This window comes from Anomaloglossus baeobatrachus, chromosome 11 (genome assembly GCF_048569485.1).
Source record: "Anomaloglossus baeobatrachus isolate aAnoBae1 chromosome 11, aAnoBae1.hap1, whole genome shotgun sequence".
Classification (NCBI taxonomy): domain Eukaryota; kingdom Metazoa; phylum Chordata; class Amphibia; order Anura; family Aromobatidae; genus Anomaloglossus; species Anomaloglossus baeobatrachus.
In genome coordinates, this window is record NC_134363.1 from 161904114 (window position 1) to 161917425 (window position 13312).

Sequence of the window (13312 nt, forward strand, 5' to 3'; positions counted from 1 at the left end):
TCAACTGAGCGCACGTTACCATTATTTCATTTAAAAAAAACCCTAATGGCAATATCGTCTAGGCATCCACCAGACGCAAAGGTCAAGAAGTCTACGACTGAACTCTAACAATTACATTATTGCTTAGTGAAATCACAAAGGATCAAACCAACAATTACTGGCTTATTATTTTTTTTTACACAAGGCATAGACCTGATAGGTCAATGGCATGATCCAAGCAATATGTAGACATGGTTGATTATTAGTCAATTTTCCATTTTTTCTCAAGAAAGATGACCGATAAAATGATTATTCTTGATGGAAACATTGGAATTTCCTGAATCTTAATATTAAAAATGTAAAAAGTTCCCACCATATGGCATTAACAGGAGCAAGATTATGTCACGACACTTGATTTTCTTGGCTTAAGGGTTAAAAAACTGAGAACAACTTTAATTGTAACCTTAGAAAATCTATTTTATCTTAAGTCAACACAGTAACATTGTTCTTCTGTCACCTACTGTTTGCCAAGCCTACCTAATACTTAGGACATGCAATGGAAAATGGAGATCCTGGAACATAGGCTAGGTCCTAGCAATGGCTGCTCTATCTAGAGTTTATTCTCTCAGCTTAACATCATCTGCTCTGATGTATTGAAGATCTGCACATTGCCATATGTTGACACAACTGGTTGAAGATAAGAGGTCAATGAAATGTCGCAACTTTTTTTGTCTTTACTATATTCCCTATTGGGACCAAATTCGATAAGAATGTAGGCAAAGGATTGGTAAAAGATAAGCATTACATTTTCCCAGGGAGAGTGTATTTATTTTTTTTCTTCACTTCTAGTTTTTTCAAACTACTTTTTATACATATTTCGACTCCATGAAATTCCAACCAAGACCAGGTAGGCACTCCTAATCAATATGTGGTGCGTGTATCATAGGTTGGCTCTCCCAAATCACGTAGTCAAGTGATGGATCGGCACTTACATAATTTCATTTGAGACTCTTTTTTCCATTTGTCCAAAAAATCTTTGTACAAATGGAATAAAGAGCATCAAATGAATTTACATGAGTGGCGATCCATCACTTGACTACATATTTCAACACCAGGATCAGGGATTCCAGTAGAACATTCAAGGTCACCTATTGGCCGTAGAAATCCTAAAAGTCAATATCAACCCTTTAGCAAGTCTTCAAGCCAAACCAAAACACTCAATTTACAGATAATTATTTTGGTCTGTTTGACCCTCATTATTGTAAAGCAGAAAGTCTAATTTGGCCATGTGACAGGCCTCTGACAACTGACAAGAGGTCTAAGGGCCCCGTGACACGTAGTGACATTCCAGCGATCCCACCAGGGATCCGACCTGGCAGGGATCACTGGAGTGTCGCTACATGGTCGCTGGTGAGCTGTCAATCAGGCAGATCTCCACAGCGATCAGAGACCAGCCACCAGCAACCCGTGTAACGATGCTGTGCTTGGTAGCCAGGGTACACATCGGGTAACTATGCAAAGCGCTTTGCATAGTTACCCGATGTGTACCCTGGCTATGTGTGCAGGGAACTGGCGTCTGGCAGCCTGTAAGTGGCGGTACACTGGTAACCATAGTACACATCGGGTAACTAAGCAAAGCGCTTTGCATAGTTACCCGATGTGTACCATAATTACCAGCCAACCGCTGCTTACAGGCTGCCTCACACTGGCTCCCTGCACATTCAGATTGTTGGTCTCCCGCTGTCAAACACGCCGATGCTTGCTGCACAGCGGGAGACCAACAAGCAAAAAATGGTCCTGATTGTTTTGTAACGATCAGCGTCCTCGAAGCAGGGGCCCGCTCACTGCTGCTTGTCACACACAGCAATATCGCTGGCGAGGTCGCTGACATGTCACAAAACCTGTGACGTTTCAGCGATCTCGCTAGCAATCTCGCTAGCAATCTCGCTAGCAATCTCGCTGTGTGCGACGGGGGCTTAAGGGGAAATGTTTCCCCTTATGGAGAGTGATAAACCAGCATAAACAGACTTATAAGTCATGCAATGATACTCTGGGAATTTAAATATGCCAATATCTTCTTCCGAGAAAAAGAGGACAACTCTAGTGTGACCTATTGGTTAGAGTTCTAGTCCTCTTCTTCTTGGAAGAGGGTATTTGCATGTTTAAGTTCTTAGGGGTACTTTACACATTGCGACATCGCTAGCATCGGCTAGCGATGCCGAGCGCGATAGTACTCGCCCCCGTCGCACATGCGATATGTGGTGATTGCTGCCGTAGCGAACATTATTGCTACAGCAGCGTCACACGCACATACCTGCTCGGCGACATCGCTGTGACTTCCGAACTATCCCTCCTTCAAGGGGGAGGTGAGTTCGGCGTCACAGCGACGTCACTAATCGGCCGGCCAATAGAAGCAGAGGGGCGGAGATGAGCGGGACATAACATCCCGCCCACCTCCTTCCTTCCGCATTGCCGTCGTGACGCAGGTAAGGAGATGTTTGTCGCTCCTGTGGGTTTACACACAGCGATGTGTGCTGCCGTAGGAGCGACAAACAACATCGTACCATGTGGTCAACCCGACATTATGAAAATGACCGACGTAACAGATAACCGATTTTCGATGCTTTTGCGATAGTTTATCGGTGCATCTAGGATTTACACGTTGCGATGTCGTTACCGGCGCCGGATGTGTGTCACTAACGACGTGACCCCGACGATATTTCGGAAGCGATGTCACAACGTGTAAAGACCCCCTTAGAGGAGCTTTGCATGACCTATAAGTCTCTTTATGTCAGCTTGGAACTCTTCATGGGGATGGATGTGCCCTCTTAGACTCAACATTCCAACATTTAAGGTGACATCAATTGATCAAAGAATTGCTCTGGCACCACCCGCATCTGCAGCAAGAGGTGAGTGTCAATGATGACATCATAATGACAGGAACCTGTCAAAATGGGTGACTGATACCTGACCGGCATCTGTCAAGGAGGCACCATCAGTCCTACTCACCTCCCAGTGTTGACATAAGCAGTGCCAGTGCAACTCTCATCAATAGTAGTCTTGTTACTGTTTCAGAAATAACATATTTGTAGTTGATGGTAGTCAGTGGATGACATAAATGCATTCCTGTAGGCCATAGATATGCATGTGGTTGGCAACATCTGTAGTGCAGCTTCACATCTATTAACCTTTTCACATTACATGAGATGGACAACGGGAATTACAAATCATTTATACATCCCACTTTGAGTTCTCCAGGGAGAACTTTCTCTGGCCAGACATTTCCTATGAATCGTAATCCATGTCTCAGGTCAACCAAGAATAGAATGGTCAGGTTCCTAGTGGGAATCCTCAGCCAGGAACCCCCTTGGATTGTCTTCATGAGACGACTCTTAATATATGGATAATTTTATAAATTCGTAAGACCTGATGGGTGCAAAATGCCGATTTTAAGGCAGTGCTGGTGTAAGCTGTGCATACTACATTAAGAGGTGCACGTCAGTTAATGAATTAGATGCTCCTTACAACTAGTAAGTCCCTTCACCAAAAATGTAACTCCAATCAGAAACTGGATTACATTACTGGTGTAATTTCCATAAATTTTGATCAATTTGGCAGGTGGGCTTCGTCACGCTCCCCACACCCTGTCCTTCCTAAAGTCCACCTACTTTGGCGTAACTAGTCGGGAATGTCATAAAAATGCGAAAGGTTGCAATTTTTTTGTGCAACTTAGGGGTACTTTACATGTTGTGATATAGCTACCGAAATATCGTCGGAGTCACGGTTGTTGTGACGCACATCCGGCACCGGTAGCGACATCGCAATGTGTAAATCCTAGGAGCGACGATGAATGAGCGTGAAACAGTCAAAAATCGCTGATCTGTATCACGTCGTTCATTTTCATAATGTCGCTCCTGTTGCAGTTACGATGTTGTTTGTCGCTCCAGCGGCGTCACACATCGCTATGTGTGAAGCCGCTGGAACGACAAACATCTCCTTACCTGCGTCCCGACAGCAATGCGGAAGGAAGAAGGTGGGCGAGATGTTACGTCCCGCTCATCTCCGCCCCTCCGCTTCTATTAGCCGGCTGCTTAGTGACGTCGCGGTGATGCCGGACGCCTCTCCCCCTTGAAGGAGGGATTGCTCGGCGGTCACAGAGACGTCGCCGACCAGGTATGTGCGTGTAAAGCTGCCGTAGCGATAATGTTAACTACGGCAGCAATCACAAGATATCGCATGTGCGACGGGGGCGGGTACTATCGCACTGGACATCGCTAGCCGATGCTAGCGATGTCACAGCGTGTAAAGTACCCCTTAGAGTTGTGCAAAAAAGTTTACACCTCTTGGTATTTTATGCAGAATTTTGGAGTGATCACCTTAATGAATCGGTCCCTTAATCTCTTACCATTTGGTAGGAGAGCGTAGGTTGCCACAATAGGTTTATATATATGAAAAAATACCCTGTTCTTCTAAAGATTGCAATTTTCAAATATTTTATGAGGAGGGTTACTTCACTTAGTCATGGATATATTGCACCAAATACCTAATGCCTTAAAAAAAAATATAATTTGAAAATGACCATTGATAACACCAGGCGTTATGGTCATCTTGTGACCTTCGAAGCCAATGGGCAGCTGATTATATCTTCAGTAATTTGTTCTTCAAGCTGATGGTCACCTGAGGTTCTTCAGAAAAACCTGATCACTTTTACAACGTACTAAGACAAACAGTTGATTGTCATAAATTTGGAAACCTGGAAACACCATAGATAAAATAAGTTTTTGAAAATTATTATTTTTAAATCTCATTTTATTCCAAATTTTTGTAACTTGAATTTTCTAAAAATATATATTTCTACCCGTAACATCCTTATGAAGTAAGGCCAAGGAACCATGCTCAATTCTGGAAAAGTAAAATTGAATATATTTTCATGAAATTTCAAAAATTGAACAAACTTTTTAAGAACTTTTCAAAATAATTTAAGAAGCCTAAACATTTTTTGCATCGAGGATCAATAAAACATTGAATAATTTTTTATGGCTGAAAATTGCATTCTATTATGGTTCTGATCTAACAAATGTAGCAAGATCTAAATTTTTTTTTTTCAAAATTCCCACAGTGAAAGGAACATTTGTTATGAAAAATTGGTAAACTTTTTTTTCGGTGGGATGAATTAACTAATGGAATTTGTTTATCGAGAATTTCTTTATAGAAGTGGTAGTAAAACATAAGAGCAAGGTTTTAAAATTTGTAAAATATTAGCTTTGTGTGGTCTGAATTTGTCCTTTTTTTTTCCACCCCCACAAATGAAAAAAAGTCATGCCTTCCTTTATTTACTAAGAGGGATGGAGCTGATTAGCCTGGTCCAGGAATAAAGCCGGCTTTTGTTAAGCATTTATTTATCCAAGCCTAACGTAGATACACTGGTCTGACACACAATGCGGCCCAGGAGAGGGCAGGGCCTGGCAAGTGACAGGTTCGATACACAACTTCAGATCTAGCATTGTTTCTTCATCTAATTCCACTGGGAAAGGTATCCTCAACTCATTCCCTCGAAGCTTTGTAGTTTTTCCTACTTTTTGTTCCAATTATTCTTTCTTTGTCTTCTCTCCGAAGAATCACTCTACAGAGCCAATTCAAGTTCAAATCAAAGTCTTTCGAACCCTAAAGGTGAAACAATAGTTGAAAATATTTTTCTATCTAAAAATTCTGAAAAAGTTGACCACCAACTATATTGATCGATAAAGCCCCAAAGACTCCAAAACTTCCCACCTGAGACAATGATGAAGTTGATGCTAAAAGCCTAACGTAGATACACCGGTCTGACACACAATGCGGCACAGGAGAGGACAGGGCCTGGCAAGTGACAGGTTTGGTACACAACTTCAGATCTAGTATTGTTTCTTCATCTCATTCCACTAGGAAAGGTATCCTCAACTTGTTCCCTAGAACCTTTGTAGCTTTTCCCTGCATTTTGTTCCAATTATTCTTTCTTTGTCTTCTCTCCAAAGCATCGCTCTATAGAATCAGTTCAAGTTGAAGTCAAATTCTTTCGAACTCTAAAGGTGAAACAATATTTGAAAATATTTTTTTATCTAAATTCTGAAAAAGTTGATCACCAACCATATTGATCGATAAAGCCCCAAAGACTCCAAAACTTCCCACCTAAGATAATGATGAAGTTGATGTTCCAAGCCTAACGTAGATACACCGGTCTGACACACAAAATGGCCCAGGAGAGGGGAGGGCCTGGCAAGTGACAAGTTCGGTACACAACTTCAGATATAGCATTGCTTCTTTATCTCAGTCTACTGGGAAAGGTATTCTCAACTCGTTCCCTAAAACCTTTGTAGTTTTTCCTACATTTTTGTTCCAATTATTCTTTCTTTGTCTTCTCTCCGAAGCATCACTCTACAGAATCAATTCAAGTTGAAGTCAAAGTCTTTCAAACCTTAAAAGTGAAGCAATATTTGAAAATATTTTTCTATCTAAATTCTGAAAAAGTTGACCACCGACCATACTGATCGATAAAGCCCCAAAGACTCCAATACCTTTCATCCTAAAACAATGATGAAGTTGATGCTTCAAATTCTAGATTATATTTGACCTGTAAAAAGGCTTCCAATGTGAAATGTGTGTAGCATTGTCCTACTGGTGCCAGATGCCTATACCATGTTGGTGTTATGGAAAAAAATATAAAAAATATTTTTGGATAAATTAATTCCATGCGATCAAGATGACAACAGAAACAAAAATGTCTCGTATGCTGATAGAACTGTGAACTTTTCATGTGAAGTCTTTCGAGAGGAGCATAATCGTTAGTCATTGTATTTGCTCGTAATTGTTGATAAGTGTTGAATAGACAACATTTTACTTTCCTGAGGAATCTGTATCCAGAACAATTGCCTGTTGACCGATGTCTTACCAGACAAGGTTAGATCTACGTATCCTTGTCTAATACTGTCTGGTAATGCCGTTGGTCACAGTTGGCCAAGTCTTCAGCTTGAGTGCTTCAGTGCTTCTTCTTTACAACCCAATCGATTCCTGGCATGTTTTGTAGGCTTCTAGATATGGAGGACATACAAGGGAGCAATGGTAAGTTGAAAAACTACAACCAGCATATGGCTCTAAAGTAAAGTCCAAGGAAGGGGATCAAAGTCCATCTTATCTCATTGGTCATAAAGATGCAATAAGCTGGAGATATATGATGCCCATATATCTGGATACTGGGTGAATCATATCTATGTATTTAATGTGCCAAGGACATATAATTATGATGAAAGGACAGAAGAAATGAGTTTATCGCATTATTTACAATTGCGTGCATTGTAATATGTTTGATAGCCATACAATATATTATTGCCAATAAATATTGATTGATGTGTATTGATAATAGATTAATAAAATAATAAATACTATTAATTACAGTTTTCTCTCTCATTTTTTGCTTTGTAATTCTGATGCACTCATTCAGTCAACTTAAAGGCGTCAACATAATTGGTTTTTCCACTTTCACTGGACTCCAAATGTCCTAAAATACCCAAAATTACAAGCAGAAGGTCCTCGTAAACAGCAAGCATCACCGCTACAGCCAATCACTGAGCTGTGCTGAGGCAGATGGAATGAGCCACCGAGATCAGTGATTGACTACAGCAGTGATGGGCGCTGTTGAAGTGACTTCACGACTGCAGCCAAAATTCCGAGACCTGAGCAGTGACAAGGAGACTGCACTGGACCCGGAGAAGAAAGATCTGCTCTGTTTGGTATTTTAGGTATCTTAGACTGTTTGGTGTCCATTTCTGTAAAATGCAACCTGGCTTTAAAGCTCATGGGCCACTATGCAAAATCTCCAAGGCCTCCAACTATAAAAATGTGGTCTTCTCTCTATAGGCTAAAGAAACCTTTATGGCCCCTCAAGTTTCCAAGGTCTGGGTGTGACTGCATCCCCTGCAGCCTTAAGGCCCAGTAACACTAAACAACTTACCAGCGATCCCAACAACGATACAACCTGATAGGGATCGCTGGTAAGTTGCTAGGAGGTCGCTGGTGAGATGTCACACTAAGCGACGCTCCAGCGATCCCACCAGCAACCTGACCTGGCAGGGATCGCTGGAGCGTCGCTACACGTGGAAGCATGCTGCGCTTGGTAACTAAGGTAAATATCGGGTAACCAACCCGATATTTACCTTGGTTACCAGCGCACACCGCTTCGCGCTGGCTCCCTGCACACCTAGCCACAGTACACATCGGGTTAATTACACAATGTGTACTCTGCTACGTGTGCAGGCAGCAGGGAGCCGGCTTCTGCGGACGCTGGTAACCACGGTAAACATCGGGTAACCAAAAAGCCCTTACCTTGGTTACCCGATATTTACCTTTGTTACCAGCGTCCGCCGCTCTCACACTACCAGTGCCGGCTCCCTGTTCCCTGCACTCCTAGCCACAGTACACATCGGGTTAATTACCCGATGTGTACTCCGGCTACGTGTGCAGAGAGCAGGTGCCGGCACTGACAGCTGAGACCGGCGGACGCTGGTAACGAAGGTAAATATCGGGTAACTAAGGAAAGGGCTTCTTGGTTACCCAATGTTTACCGTGGTTATCAGTGTCCGCAGAAGCCGTCTCCTGCTGCCTGCACATTTAGTTGTTGCTGTCTCGCTGTCACACACAGCGATGTGTGCTTCACAGCGGGACAGCAACAACTAAGAAATGGCCCAGGACATTCAGCAACAACCAACGACCTCACAGCAGGGGCCAGGTTGTTGCTGGATGTCACACACAGCAACATCGCTAGCAAGTTGTGCCTCAGCAGCGATGTTGCTAGCAATATTGCTTAGTGTGACGGTACCTTTACACCCACTAATGTTATGTCCTTGCACACAATTAAAATTATGTTTCTCTGCAACATGCATAAGAAGATGCATAAAACTTTACTTTCTCCTGGTAGTGGTTTAGTTTAGTGATGAGCGAGCACTGGCATTGTCGGGTGCTCGGTACTAGTAACCAGCAACTTGGATACTCAGATGGGCTGGACTCATGTACTAAGTATAATGGAAATCAATGAGGAAATCAAGCATTTGCCAGATTTTACGAATAAATGTTTGAGTTCTCCATTGACTTACACTATACTCAGTACACAAGTTGAGCCCGTCCGAGCATCCAACTGCTCATTACAAGAACTGAGCATGGTGGTTCTCACTCATCACTAGTTACAAAAACTGAGCACCCAAGCATGGTAGTGGCCACTCATCACTAGTTACAAGTACCAAGCACTCAAGCATGGTAGTGCCCACTCATCACTAGTTACAAGTATCGAGCACCCAACCAAGATAGTGCCCACTCATCACTAGTTAAGAGTACCGAGCACCCGAGCATGGTAGTGCCCGCTCATCACTAGTTACAAGTAACGAGCACCTGACCATGGTAGTGCCCGCTCATCACTAGTTACGAGTACTGAGCACCTGAGCATGGTAGTGCTCGCTCATCACTAGTTACGAGTAACGAGCACCCGACCATGGTAGTGCACGCTCATCACTAGTTACGAGTACTGAGCACCTGAGCATGGTAATGTCCGCTCAACACTAGTTACGAGTACTGAGCACACGAGCATGGTAGTGCTCGCTCATCACTAGTGATGAGTACTGAGCACCCGAGCATGGTAGTGCCCGCTCATCACTAGTTATGAGCACCGAGCAGCTGAGCATGGTAGTGCCCGCTCATCACTAGTGATGAGTACTGAGCACCTGAGCATGGTAGTGCCCGCTCATCACTAGTTACGAGTACCGAGCACCCGAGCATGGTAGTGCCCGCTCATCACTAGATACGAGTAACGAGCACCCGACCATGGTATTGCCCGCTCATCACTAGTTCCGAGTACAGAACATCCAAGCATTGTAGTGCCTGCTCATCACTAGTGATGAGTACTGAGCACCCGAGCATGGTAGTGCCCACTCATCACTAGTTACGAGTACCAAGCACTCAAGCATGGTAGTGGTTGCTCATCACTAGTTACGAGTACTGAGCACCTGAGCATGGTAGTGCCCGCTCATCACTAGCTCTGTTTCTCATAGGATGGAGATCTGGTAAAAGAACCTCATGGTTCTCACTTTGTTAATATATTGGTATGTTGCATTTTTAGTACAGATACATAGGTAAAACAACTCATGACCTGAGGACACTATGTGGCCCACCATGGAGTTCTGTGTGGCCCTCAACCATCATGACATGGGATTGTATGTATGTATGCTGAAGGTTAAAAAACAACAAAACAAGCAACATATTCCGATGGTTCATAAATCCTGTGGATTAATGCAAGACGATTGCCATCTCCTCTTCACTGGAGTACAGGAGATCCCCATCCTGCCATTCTACGAGAACTAGAATCCCTATGACATAAATTGTCCATATCAACTGGAACTGGGCCGCACCTTCTACATAGGCCTTCGAGTACAAGTACACCCTCCTCTACGGTATGTACACCATAAAGAAAACTGATGCTGCACGGTCAAAGATCATTCTATGCCACAACTACATCAGGTGAAATGGGCAGCAAGTCATAAAAAAGTAGAAACAATTATGCCTGCTTTACACGGGACGACCGATTGTGCGATTTCACAATCGATCGTACCCGCCCCCATCGTTTGTGTGTCACGGGCAAATCGCTGCCCGTGACACACAAAGTCGTGAAACCCCCGTCACACGCACTTACCTGCTGAGCGACCTCGCTGGGGGCGGCGAACATCCTCTTCCTGGATGAGGAGGGACGTTCGGCGTCACAGCGACGTCACACAGCGGCCAGCCAATAGAAGCGGAGGGGCGGAGATGAGCAAGATGTAAACATCCCGCCCACCTCTTTACTTCCGCACTGCCGGCGGGAGCCACGGGACGCAGGTAAGCTGTGTTCATCGTTCCTGTGGTGTCACAAGGTGCGCCATGTGATGCCACGGGAACGATGAACAACCTGCTGCAGGAAAAATAAACGATATTATGAAACTGAGCGACGAGTACACGACTCACGATTTGTGAGCGATACTGCGTCGCTGGGAGGTGTCACACAAGACGACGTCGTGTACGATGCCGGATGTGCGTCACGAAAACCGTGACCCCAACGATGCATCGCACAATCCATCGTCTCGTGTAAAGCAAACTTTAGACCTTGTTTTAAGAAACATGACGCATTTTGTGTGTTGCATAGAGATTAGATGAATTTGCATTATTTTGCAATAGAGCAGTCGAGTGATCTTTGGCCCTTATTGTTGCCAAAACAGCTGTGTAGACCCATCCTTACTCCTTGATGTCACCACAGCCGACTCCACATTTCATATGTATGTAGATCCACCAGTAAAGATGACTTCTACACTGGGTTTGTAGGCCCCATTTACGTCAGATGGCTATTGGGTCAATGATGCTCCCACCGATTGTTCAACCAAGAGCCATCTCGGTCATCTCTCATAAATACACAGGAGCACTCCTGTGTTCTGTATGTGAAAGTCGCCAACAGACATGTCCGGTGGTGGCGGCTTACCTTCGAGAGAGCAAATCAGCCGAAATCAAACATACCCTATCAACATCTTCCCTGACCCTCAGCTGGCCGGTGCTCCCAAGACATATTAGATTGTTGGACGAACCAGTCACTATTGGCAAGAGTGGCCTACATTAACCTAATGTGAATTGTTTCTTATCAGTTGAGTCCGGACAGTATTTTTAAAGGGGGGTTGCAGTATTATGATATTGTCGATCTATTCTTAAGGTAGGCTATCAGTATCAGAGAAATTTGGGTGCGACACCCATCACATCTACCGATCAGCTGGTAAGAGCTGTCGCACCAGCTTGATGAAAACAATGTATGGTGCGGAAGATCACAGTACCTCACACTGTTTAGTGACTTCTAGTCTGCAGTACCCTACAATGGCCACTAAGCAGTGTGAGGTGCTGTTGTGTTCTGCTCCATACATTGATTACATATGGCTGCTACCAGAACCATGGTACCAGTTGATTATTGGGATGTTGGGTGTCATATTCCTACTGATCTGATATTAGTGACCCATTCTGAGGACAGGTCATCGATATATTAGCGTCACTTAGTATTGATGACAAGTCTATATTAAGCAGGAAATTGTTGTGCCGTGCATGCAAATTAGGCCTATGATTTATTTCTAATTTACATATCAGGAGGATGTTTTGCCTGTAGCTGAACGATTTTGCATAAGTAAGTGACCCCCTTCTAAATCTGTATTCAGAGGCGAATTGTGCTGCTTTAAGGGACAACAAAATGTTTTACATAAATGTGCTATCAAAAGTCATGGAAATCAGTTGTACCAGATGCCATGATCATCATTTGTCCTCTCCAACCCCAGATTTGACTGCTCCGCTTATGGTCCTATGCTCCATACAGGGCGAGCTGATTGACTCATTTGCATAGCTAAGACAACCCTCTTTTTTGTCTATGCCTTTAAAGGTCATGACAGAGAAGTGGGCTAGCTTAGCTATGCAAATCAGCAACCAGCCAGCCCCTTACAAGGGATAAAACAGAGTAGTTTCGGATGATGGGAGAAAAGCAGGTTAAATACCGCGCCAAACCACAGGAATCAGGATGAAAAAGTAATTCTCTTTTCTTCATTTTCACAGGTCTACGCGTTTCAAGGACATATCCGTCCTCTTCCTCAGGACAAATGCAGAGAACACTATATTATATAGTGTTCTCTGCATTTGTCCTGAGGAAGAGGACGGATATGTCCTTGAAACGCGTAGAACTGTGAAAATAAAGAAAAGAGAATTACTTTTTCATCCTGATTCCTGTGGTTTGGCGCGGTATTTAACCTGCTTTTCTCCCATCATCCGAAACTACTCTGCTGTTGCGGGACTGCTGCCTTCCACGTTTGTTTCATGCTACTAAAGGAGATGTGACTGGCACAACCCCATCAGGTGAGTGCTTCTATTGCACATTCACTTTTCCATCTGTTATACCGGATAAGACCCTATTTTGCGCCTTTTTCCCACAGTTTATTTTATCTAAGGGATAAAACAGAAAATGCTCTAAGGGGGCTGGCTTAGCTATGCAAATGAGCAACCAAGCAGCCCACTACAAGTGATAAATCAGAAAATGCTCTAAGGGGGCTGGCTTAGCTATGCAAATGAGCAACCAGCCAGCTCCCTGTAAGTGATAAAACAGAAAATGCTCTAAGGGGGCTGGCTTAGCTATGCAAATGAGCAACCATTTAGCGCCCTGTAAGTGATAAAACCGTTTATGTAAACTTGAATTTTTAACTGGACAACCCCTTCAATGTTTCAGGGTGGATTTTTGTTTCTGTTTCTGTTCAAGTAAGTTATCACA